General features: G+C 45.1%; 1 protein-coding gene across 6 annotated transcripts in view; it reads right to left on the bottom strand.

Annotated features, from left to right (window-relative positions):
• The window catches only part of NDST2 (N-deacetylase and N-sulfotransferase 2), a 102,393-nt gene that overhangs the window by 24,398 nt on the left and 65,905 nt on the right, over positions 1–12,090 (bottom strand). The window lies entirely within an intron of this gene.

The following is a 12,090-nucleotide window of genomic DNA, read 5'->3' as shown; positions in this document are numbered from 1 at the left end:
CACATCATTTTCTTCTGATATACTCGCTAACAAGTGGGATGGGAACCTTGTGGCCTTCAAGATGCTATTGAAATCCAACTCCCATCAGCCCTATTCAGCATGGTCAATAGGTCAATGATGGGGGTTGTTGTCCAGCAACAACTGGAGGACCACAGACTCCCCATTCCTGCCTGTAACAAAATGTTGCATGAGCGGGCGCACCAGTTCAGGGTTCCAGCCAGCCTAGCATACGCTTTTCAGGGGATTTAATTCCATTTCTCCCTCTTTTCCTCTCTCCCTCTCCCATGACATTCTGTGACCACTGAGCATTCTCAGTTCAGACTTGGGTCCTCATCCCTGTTAAGGTTCTCCTTCCTGAAGTTTCTTTTATCCCCTTCTTATTTCTGGTGATGATATTCCCTTCATTTGTCTCAGAAGCCTCATTTTGGGTATATAGCCATCATAACTTAGGATATAAAAAGTAAAGTGTCCTTGGCTCATAGCTCATCTCTACCACAAATCTGCAAGATTCAGCAGACCCTTGTCCCAGAGAAGAATTGGATTTCCCAAGCTGTTATTTAGTTATTGTATCTTTAGAATACTCTCTCATTCATGTTACCAACATGCAAATATCCCCTTCCCAAGTCTGCCACTATGAGTAGAGAAAAAAGAACCTATGGAATTTCATCACTCACTCAGCACTTTGCAATATTCAGCATTGAAGGAGAAGTGCCAAGTTTGCATAGATTTTTCATTCTGAAAAAGCAGGATTTGATTAATCCTACCTGGGCACAGGTAAATGGGTCTTGGGGGGAAATCCAGGATAAACCCTTATTACTAGATTAATTTCCCCCTGAAATTATTAAAGTATGTATTGGTAGGAAAGGGTCTCTGTCGGAAAATAGTAGACACAAGGAAAAAGAATAGGAATACAAATAATAAATTTAGGTCCATACTTCTTAAAACCGCCCAGTGATTATGGTGCCAAATTTAATATCCCAATTCACAAGGATATAAAGCACACAAAATGCTAGGTGAGATGAAAGGAAACCTAATAGGGTGGGCTCAGGAACACAGGAACATAATATTTCAAGTGGCTACAGGCAGAAAAGTGACTTCAAACAAACAACATAGTGCTGTTCTGGAGACCGGCCCTTATCAAGAATAAATCCTTTTGCTCTCACATCATGTTTCCCACCTTAACGTGGCAGGATGCAGCACAACCATTTTAACCAGACTTGTAAACAGATTAGAGAGAGGAACCCTCCCAGCAACCAGAAACCCTCCCAGCAACCAGGTTGGGAAGCTTTTCCTAAGGGAAGAGAGGTGTTTTTTCAGGCCATCTGCATACCATAAATGACTAGTGTTACATGGATATTTAATAAATAAGTAATATTACAGTGTGCGGTGGTGGTGGGGTTATTGTTTTGGTTTGCTACCATGCTATGTATTTTTTTGTTTTTATATTGTAATCACCCTGTGATCCTCAGATGAAGGACGATATAGAAACAACAACAACACTATGGGTAGATAGGCAAGCATCTAAACATTTTATAGGCAAGTCAATTCTGTAGACTTACTTGCAAAGCTGATTTTGTTTTTGTTTTTTTAAGGAGAGGGATTCTTATTACCATCTACCTCATTTGTTTAGTTAAGAGATATCGGTGTCTCGATTATGTGTAATGGAACTTTCCCTCCACAATGAACAAATGCAGCAAGACACCCCGTCACTGCTCGGGATCAGGGGGTAGATGTTCTAGATCGGGGTTGTTAACCTGGTCCCTACCGCCCACTAGTGGGCGTTTCAGGATTCTAGGTGGGCGGTAGGGGGTTCTACGGCACAAGCTAAATCCTCCTTCCATCAAGCACTGGTGGGTGGTAAGGATATTTTACCATCTAGAAAGATGCATTAGTGGGCGGTAGGTATAAAAAGGTTGACTACCCCTGTTCTAGATAAATATAAGCCCAAGCATTTATTCTTTTAGAAATTAAAATATAGCTGCCGTGCATGGCATTTATCTCACCTTAAAAAACCACTAAAAATAAGGGTCTTGTACTTGACAAACAGAGAATAAATCTTCAACTATAACGACAATAATACACAAATTTTTCACAGAAAATAGTCTAAACCAGTTCTATAATAAACTCCACCATCTCATCATTCTCTTTAGCTTTGAGAGCCTATGTCCCACTGACAATAATTTAACTCTGAGTTCAGTCTCACAGGGATGAGTCTTTGTAAAAAATAAAAATAGGAGCCAGAAGGCAGCATGGTATGTGAGCAACAACGTAATTGCAAAGTCTTTGGACCAAAGCTATCAAAGAAATTATGGCGAAGCTGAACTGCACTAAATACTATACAAGACACAGGGTGCTCAGGGGAACAAACTGTGTCTCTTTGCAACTTTCCTCTCAGCAGCAGTCCAGGAGGTGGCAAATTTTATCATCACCCTAATTTTTCTGGTGCTGAATGTTGCGTCTGGTTTACAAAGAGCGGCACTGACACCACCTGCTAGTATCTGAATGCAAGGGCTCCCGCACGGCCCTTCGTCCCTTTCCGCAGCATGCAGGGATGGAGTGGCCAAACAATGGCTGAGTGGCATGCAGAAGCAAAGGTCCCTGTGGCACACCGGCGAGAGCCAGGAGAGTGCGCAAAACAAATGCACCATTTGAAGTCTCTGCAAAGCTCTTAACAAGCCTCTGTTTGTTACAAGCATGCAAGCATGAGCACACACACAAATTAAAGGCCTATATCAGATTGCTGCTCAAGAATCTGTCAGCTCTGATCTCTTTAACAAGGCCTCAGTGCCAGAGGGTATGCCAGCTGGCACAAGGTGCATGAAAACAGTTTTGGAACTGTGTCAGCGTGGGCTCGGGGATGGTTGGGGAGGGAAGCAGAATGACATGCTGAAGGAGAGCACGGTGCCCAGCAACAATCTATATACCTATACTGCTAAACCCAGACCAGTTTCCCCTGCAAAGGATTACAGAACAGACAGCAAGCAGCCTGCTTGCAAAACAAAAGAAGTGACATTGCTCCATCTCACATGATTAAATCTACAGATGACCAGATACAGTATTTCATGTTGACCATGGAGAAAATTGGCACCTCCGAGCAGTAGGGTGGCCAGAACGGCTTGAGCTCCAGTGGTACGGAGCAGGAGGTCTGAATGAGAGAGGCAGGGACTGCAAATTGAGAAGGTGGAGTGTGGTGTTATGGCCAGAGTTTTTGGAAGTGGGTTCTCCCTCTTCAGCCACAAACCTCTCTGAGTGGCCTTGAGCGATTCATTACTGCAAGTCCGTGTTGGCTGTCCTGAGCCACTTCAAGAAAAAGGCAGGGAGAAAATGTAATAAGGAAGCAATACTATCAGGTATGCTCCTGCCAACCTAGCAGTTCGAAAGCACGTCAAAGTGCAAGTAGATCAATAGGTACCTCTCCAGCGGGAAGGTAAACGGCATTTCTGTGCGCTGCTCTGGTTCGCCAGAAGCGGCTTTGTCATGCTGGCCACATGACCCAGAAGCTGTACGCCGGCTCCCTTGGCCAATAAAGCGAGATGAGAGCCGCAACCCCAGAGTCAGCCATGACTGGACCTAATGGTCAGGGTCCCTTTACCTTTACTATCAGGTATGATCAGTAATCTCTGTTGCGTTGAGACTACAGCTTCTGCCAGAACCGCCCCCCCCCCCCAATATACTGCTGTGTTTATAAATGCTTCAACTATCGTACTGGGCAGTCATGGAAAAGGCACTTCAATGCACTGCTTAAGCAGCCTCCTGCACTTGCATACAGTGGTACCTCAGGTTAAGTACTTAATTCGTTCCGGAGGTCCGTACTTAACCTGAAACTGTTCTTAACCTGAAGCACCACTTTAGCTAATGGGGCCTCCTGCTGCTGCCGCACCGCCGGAGCACAATTTCTGTTCTCATCCTGAAGCAAAGTTCTTAACCTGAAGCACTATTTCTGGGTTAGCGGCGTGTGTAACCTGAAGCGTATGTAACCTGAAGCGTATGTAACCCGAGGTACCACTGTATTCAAAAGCTGGTGGCCTCCCAGAAGCAAAAAGGGACTTTCAGAGCTTGGAAAGAGAGACTCCTGCAGAACTTCTTGTCGCTTTCCACAGCAAGCAAGAATGGAATTGGGTAAAACAGGCACCAATGTATGCAAAAATGCTTAATGTATGTAATTTAACCAGGCAGCAGTATCTGACACTGTGAGGGAAGCAAAGGAACTGTTTTTATGGCAGCCAGGGCAGGTTTAAGCTATATATTTATTCCTCTGACTCCTTTTTAGTAACACATCATTAAGCACTGCCCCCATAAAAACAAAGGCTTCTTTGAAATCTTTGCAGCAGCTCAGGTTCCTCCTCCTCTCTGGCTGTGTCATTATTAGAATTTACAATATGGGTGGCAATGGAGATAATTTATGACCATGAAAATCCATAAACTGCCTTTATTTGTAAAATGAACTCTAGGCAACTTGTGAACAAAATAGAAAACAAAGTCAAGAGAGCATTGCCATTACAAAGCCACAATATAAGGAAGCGGTAACAAAACCAAACGAGAGGTAACCAAAACAAACCCTTAGTAACAACTTCAATCAATACCAAAAGCCTTATAGAAGAGCATGAATCCTCTTGAGTCAATTTACTCCAGATTAGGTACAATTAAAAAGCGGAAGAGAAGGAATACAGTGGTACCTCGAGTTACATACGCTTCAGGTTACAGACTCCGCTAACCCAGAAATACTGCTTCAGATTAAGAACTTTGCTTCAGGATGGGAACAGAAATGGTGCTCAGGCAGCGCGGCAGCAGCAGGAGGCCCCATTAGCTAAAGTGTTGCTTCAGGTTAAGAACAGTTTCAGGTTAAGTACGGACCTCCGGAACGAATTAAGTACTTAACCCAAGGTACCACTGTAGAAATGCATGCCTTAGCCCTTGGTGATCAACCTTAGTTGATATGAAGGAGCTGACACGTCACCACTCTCAACTACTGGTAGTAGTAGCAGTAATTATTAACCCAGATGGAACCCAATCAGGGCTGAGCCTATGTCAAGCACAACATATCAACAATAATGTCTTGCTGCTGAAAAGGGTTCAGAGGGATTCTAGGGAGAATATCTTTGTCTGAAAGGGAGGCTTTTTGCATACATTCTGCATGGTGGGAAAGTTTCCAGTTGGCTGGCAGCCCTGAAAAGGGGAGCTATAAAATGAGAAGGGGCAAGAGAAGCATTACTTTTCTGTAGACAGATGAACATCTCCACTCAATTTGCAGTGGCATACTGTAAAAGTATACCCCCTACTAGGCCTGAAGAAAGCACTGTTGTCTGAAACTCAGCCTACATTCATTTTATTTGGGCAGCAAACACTGTATCATGCTGGGATATTTGGGGGAAAGAACTGAGAGAAGTAACTAGTGTCATGTCTTCCAAGGCTGCTTGGAAAACTTTCAATGTTGGTTTAGATCTTGACAGGTGTGTATTCTCTGGGAGATAGAATGGAAGTTCTGCTCCTTTCCAGTATTATGTATGTTGTTTGCAATAGATCAATGGATTCAACATTCTGTCTGTAACCTGGTACAAATACAACATCCCTAGTTGCCTAACCAAGGTGAAGAAACAGAAGCAGGTTACGCATTTGTGTACTCCCCCCATCCTCTTTTCTGCAGAAATTTACCCCTCACTTCCATGATTTGCTTCATATCTATATCAGTGTCGCTGTTTACATTGGTTTACACTGTAAAAAGGTAAAGGTAAAGGACCCCTGACAGTTAAGTCCAGTTGCAAACAATCCTGGGGTTGCGGCGCTTATCTCGCTTTATTGGCCGAGGGAGCTGACGTTTGTCTGCAGAAAGTTTTTCCGGATCGTGTGGCCAGCATGACTAAGTCGCTTCTGGCAAAACCAGAGCAGCGCACGGAAACGGCGTTTACCTTCCCACCGGAGTGGTACCTATTTATCTACTTGCACATTGACGTGCTTTCAAACTGCTAGGTTGGCAGGAGCAGGGACTGAGCAACGGGAGCTCACCCCATCGCAGGGATTCGAACTGCCGACCTTCCGATCAGCAAGCCCTAAGCTCACTGGTTTAGACCACAGCGCCACCCTCTTTTCCATCACTGTAAACCATGGCCAACTCAAATCAGATGCCTTAGTTCTGGTTATGGGTAGTGGTGGAAACCTAACAAGTGTAAAATCCATGGTCACAACTGTTGCGGGCTTGACACCACACTGTGATTAAATTGAACCATGGAAGGTAGAGGAGGATTTTGTGGTTCCTTCCCAGTGCAAAGGGTGACTAGGAGAAACAAATCTTACATCTACATAGACTTTTGTGTGGTTACACAAATAAAAAGCTCTACTACCCTTCAAAGGCACACGGTGGAATGCAAAAATAGTACAGTGGCACCTCAGTTTATGAACAGTCCGGTTTAAGAACGATTCGGTTTACAAACTCCGCAAAACCAGAAATAGTGTCCTGTTTGAGAACTTTACCTCAGTCTAAGAACAGAATCCGAATGGTGGAAGGGCACTGGCAGCGGGAGGCCTCATTAGGGAAAGTGTGCCTTGGTTTAAGAACGGTTTTGGTTTAGGAACAGACTTCCGGAACAGATTAAGTTTGTAATCCAAGGTACCACTGTAATGTGTTTGCATCCTGACAGCAGAAGAAAAAAATCCCAACGTTTTGAATCTTCGAAAGCTCTATAAAAGACAAGTCTACTATATCCATCTACATATAGAATTACGTAGACAAACCTAACATTTAAGGCCCATTGGATAACACATATACACATTCTGATTGGAGTTACTCACTGTCTGCCTAATAAACCACAGACAGAATTAGTAAAATCTGAGGTTTGTATCCTTCCTTCTTTCAGTCACATATGGAAAACATCAATGGTTGTTTCCTTTTAGAAACCGTATTCTTCAGCATCCAGCAATTTCAGAGTCCACCTTAACTGACTGCAAGCAGCACAAGCAGGCAGAGTGCCAAGTGCAGACGTTAGACTGAGAAAAGAGACTTCATGTCCTGACAATCAAAGTGCACAGAAAGGTCACTGCTCTAATTTGAGTGATGCAACACAGCTCTTCAAGGTCTAGTCATCCACAGTGGTAGGGACCTAAATGAACTAGGCATCTGCTTCAGACACAGGAACTTGAATGATCCAAGAGGACTCTTCGGCACACGTTGCTATGCAAGGCTTTCGCTTCAGATATATGGATGCTTCTTAAGAGACACTATTATGGATATGCAGTGGGTTGGTGGAATTCTATACCGCATTGAAAATCAAAAACTTGTATTCAAAAGATCAGATTTAAATTGATAGAGCAGGGGCTGCAACAAAAGGTTGAAGCATGGAATGTTCCTATTCAGGATTCCAGCCATTTCATTCCATTCTGCCCCCTGTTCCTGCTATCAGCCAGCATTCCACAGTCACTGAGCATGCTCAGTCCTCATTTGGCTGCTTTGGATATTTCTTCCTCATTAGCATTCATGTTCTAAAGGTTGCTTCTCCCAAGCCTGCTGACACCTCCCTCATCAGGAAGGGGCCATTCTGGCATTCATTTCTCAACCTTAGAAACAGAGGTCATTATGATTAAATTTGGTAAAGCCCTAATTAAACCCTTTTTTGGGGCATTATTAAAAAAAATTAGAACAAAACTAAAACCATACAAAATAGACAATCATAGCAAAGACTCATTTATCTAGCAGAGAAAGTCTGTTGGAACAAATTGTCAATGAGCCAACAGTGTGACGCGGCAGCTAAAAAAGCCAATGCAATTCTGGGCTGCATCAATAGGAGCATAGCATCTAGATCAAGGGAAGTAATAGTGCCACTGTATTCTGCTCTGGTCAGACCTCACCTGGAGTACTGTGTCCAGTTCTGGGCACCACAGTTTAAGAAGGACACTGACAAACTGGAACGTGTCCAGAGGAGGGCAACCAAAATGGTCAAAGGCCTGGAAACGATGCCTTATGAGGAACGGCTAAGGGAGCTGGGCATGTTTAGCCTGGAGAAAAGGAGGTTAAGGGGTGATATGATAGCCATGTTCAAATATATAAAAGGATGTCACATAGAGGAGGGAGAAAGGTTGTTTTCTGCTGCTCCAGAGAAGCGGACACGGAGCAATGGATCCAAACTACAAGAAAGAAGATTCCACCTAAACATTAGGAAGAACTTCCTGACAGTAAGAGCTGTTCGACAGTGGAATTTGCTGCCAAGGAGTGTGGTGGAGTCTCCTTCTTTGGAGGTCTTTAAGCAGGGGCTTGACAACCATATGTCAGGAGTGCTCTGATGGTGTTTCCTGCTTGGCAGGGGGTTGGACTCGATGGCCCTTGTGGTCTCTTCCAACTCTATGATTCTATGATTCTAAGTGCAGATTGTGGGGACCTATCTCAACAGGAATGCTATTCCACAGAACAGGGGCAGTCATGCTGAAAGTCCTGTTCCATAATCTTTGGAACTTGCAGAAGAAACTTTCCCAAAGACTGCAGCAACAAGTAATCTGGCCCTGGGCTTTATACGTTAGTACCAACATCCTGAACGTGGTCCAGTAGCATATTGACAACCAGTGTGAATCCTTAAAGCAGACTGTTGTATGTTGACAGTAGTTTGCCTCTACAAGCAACCTAGCTTCCACTTTCTGCACCAGCTGCAGTCTCTCCAAGGGTAGCCCCACGTAGAGCCCATTGTAGTTACGAGCCATGAGGTTACCAATGCATGCACAACTGTGGTCAAGCTATACCAATCCAGGAATAGCTGTTTTACTAACCAAAGTGAATATGAGCAGTCATAATTTCTGAATTACTTCCAGGTAAGCATTCCTATGCAGCATCCACAAGCTGCTCCAAGGGAGACATTGCATGCTTATGGAGAAACGTGCCAGTAATTAAAATATGTGCTCTGGTGTAGAGACACAACAGTAAAAGGAGCTAGGAGCTAATATCAGATTTGTCCCTTTCCTTAATAGGGGTAAAGTGAAACAAGAAATAGCTGGTAAGTTGTATTTGCAAGGGAGACAAGGAAGGAGAGATTTTTATTGCTATTTATTTACTGGCTGTGTTTGCATATCACACCAAACCATAGCTAATGTTTAACTATGGTTTAATGCAAATGTGTGACCTGCTTCACTCCCTCCCCACTTCTGGCTAAGTTGCACTGGGAGCAACAAACCACAAGTTTTGCTTGCAACATCTGAACCTGAACATCTTCCCCACACAAACCACAAGTGGTTAACAAATCTTGGATATTGCTTCTGGTTCGTTTGTATCGGTGGGGCAGAACAAGCAGAAGTCCAGGTTTGGTCAACATGACTAAACAAAGCTGGTGGCTTTTTTATCCCTCTGCAGCCAGGAATGGGGGAGGAATAAAGCAGTCTGTGCTACCAAGCTACGTGTTCGCATTAAACATTAACTATGGTTTGATGTGAGGTGTGAGCCAAACCACCTTTTCAGCCACAGCAGCTCCCCAGAGATTTGCAATGAACACACATTTCAGCATGTCACAAACAAACCAATAAAACATACCTGTTGGAACCGTAAAGGGTAGTAATAGGTGTGAGAGATGCTGCACCTATTCCGACAGATATTTCATCAATTGCTTTGCCCCTGTGTCTCTCCACTGCCCTGAACTGCCTTTAGCTGCTCCACAGTTCTTTTAAAAATGCCAAAACAGCCAAAAGAAGTGGCAGCTTGAGCTGTGGAGGTAACTGTGGCTGCTCCTTAAAGTAAAGGTAAAGGGGCCCCTGGACGCGGGTGGCGCTGTGGGTAAAACCTCAGTGCCTAGGACTTGCCGATCGGCGGTTCGAATCCCCGCGGCGGGGTGAGCTCCCGTCGTTCGGTCCCAGCTCCTGCCCACCTAGCAGTTCGAAAGCACTCTTAAGTGCAAGTAGATAAATAGGTACCACTTTATAGCGGGAAGGTAAACGGCGTTTCCGTGTGCTGCGCTGGTGCTGGCTTGCCAGCTGCAGCTTCGTCACGCTGGCCACATGACCCGGAAGTGTCTTCGGACGGCGCCGGCTCACGGCCTCTAGAGCGAGATGAGCACGCAACCCTAGAGTCGGACACGACTGGCCCGTGCGGGCAGGGGTACCTTTAGCTTTACCTTTAAAGGGGCCCCTGACCATTAGGTCCAGTCGTGACCGACTCTGGGGTTGCGGCACTCATCCCGCTTTATTGGCCGAGGGAGCCGGCGTACAGCTTCCGGGTCATGTGGCCAGCATGACTAAGCCGCTTCTGGCGAACCAGAGCAGCGCACGGAAATGCTGTTTACCTTCCCGCCGGAGCGGTACCTATTTATCTACTTGCACTTTGAGGTGCTTTCAAACTGCTAGGTTGGCAGGAGCAGGGACTGAGCAACGGGAGCTCACCCCGTCGCGGGGATTCGAACCGTCAACCTTCTGATCGGCAAGTCCTAGGCTCTGTGGTTTAACACACAGTGCCACCCGCGTCCCTGCTCCTTAGAGCCTCTCAATTTAAAGGCTGCATTTGTTGAGGCTCAAGAAGCAAGTGTCCTGGGAGGGGCCTTTCCTAGAAGGCAACAGAACTATCTGAAATACATGCAACAGGATTCCAAAAGGTCTGAAGGCCAACGCATGTTCTCCTTAGACAGCTGGCTAGTGAAGCCATAGAGCCATTGTACCTGAGTGATAACTTCCAAAATGAAACAAACTTGCTGTTCCGGCAGGTATACTTCGTTCAGGCAAATATAGAATCTGAGCACTTGAAATGTGTCTACTGTGTAGTATTAATTTCTGTAGTTGCAATGGACTTGGGTATGAGGGGAGAGAGAGAGAAATGAGAATTGGCAGCATAATGGAAGATCAGGGGATGCATATGGTACTAAAACCTTCTTCCTCCTCTAACAGAGACAAATGCCTTTGCTGTTATCAGTCTTCCCAATAGCAAAAGGTTCTGTTAGTTGCGAGCCAGACCTGAAAATTGTGTCTCTCTTCCCCAGGGCCGGTTTAGCTCCTCTGCTCCTTTCTCTTCACCACTTCTACTTCTCCTAACCATTTCTCACTGAAGGCAGCAGGTGTGGCGAGAGAGATATTAGCTTTACAAGTAGACAAGCACCTCTCAGAAAGGCCCCTTTTTTACCTTCTGTGGATGTCTGAGAGTTGAGCATTTTGTAATGGGAAACAAAGGATTGTTAGACACCCACCCCAGGCCCTGAATTTGTTAGGAGAGCCCTGGGGAGTGGTCCAGAAGCCAAGTAATACAACGATAAGCACAGCATCTGAAGGAAGAAGAAGCCAAGCACATTCACATGTGTGCAAAATTGCTTTACCCCCCCTCCCCTTGGGTTTAAGAACCAAATGCCCCCATCCAGCATTATATATAGGAATGTTCTTGTACTACTTCCAGCATTTCAGTCTTTATTCAGCCTTCCAACCCAGCCTGACTGGCATGACAGCATCATTTTAAAGATACCTCTTCAATGCTGGAATGCGTCTCGGCTCCAGCTCTTCACCTGAGAGCACCTGTCAAGTCCTGAAAGAATGTATGCCTTTCATCTTCAGACTCGAGCCACAGTGCAAAGGAAGAGACATTCCTCAATATTATGAGAAGGCATGCATATCCCCCGCCTTCACTTTTCTCAACTGCACTGTGCTATCAGTTTGACAAATTGATCTGTAATTTAATACTGAAGAAACCTTCCAATGCAATGTTTCAATTTCAGTTCCTTCTCCAATGGACTGGGCGGGGGGCGGCAGTTAAGAATAATTACGCACCTTTCCTGCATAACTTTGTAAGGGTAATGCTGTGACCCCTTTTTCACTCGTTCTTAAAGAACACTACAGTGGTACCTCAGGTAAGAACTTAATTCGTTCTAGAGGTCCGTTCTTAACCTGAAACTGTTCTTAACCTGAGGTACCACTTTAGCTAATGGGGCCTCCCGATGCCACCGCCGCATGATTTCTGTTCTCATCCTGAAGCAAACTTCTTAACCCAAGGTACTATTTCTGGGTTAGCAGAGTCTGTAACCTGAATCGTCTGTAACCCGAGGTACCACTGTATAGAAGATGGGTAGGCAAACTAAGGCCCGGGGGCCGGATCCAGCCCAATTGCATTCTAAATCTGGCCTGCGGACAGTCCTGGAATCAGCGTGTTTT

This window comes from Podarcis filfolensis (genome assembly GCF_964270895.1).
Source record: "Podarcis filfolensis genome assembly, chromosome: 5".
NCBI classification, from domain to species: Eukaryota; Metazoa; Chordata; class Lepidosauria; order Squamata; family Lacertidae; genus Podarcis; species Podarcis filfolensis.
The sequence above is the reverse complement of the archived record's forward strand: the minus strand, read 5'-3'. Positions and strand labels throughout refer to the sequence as shown.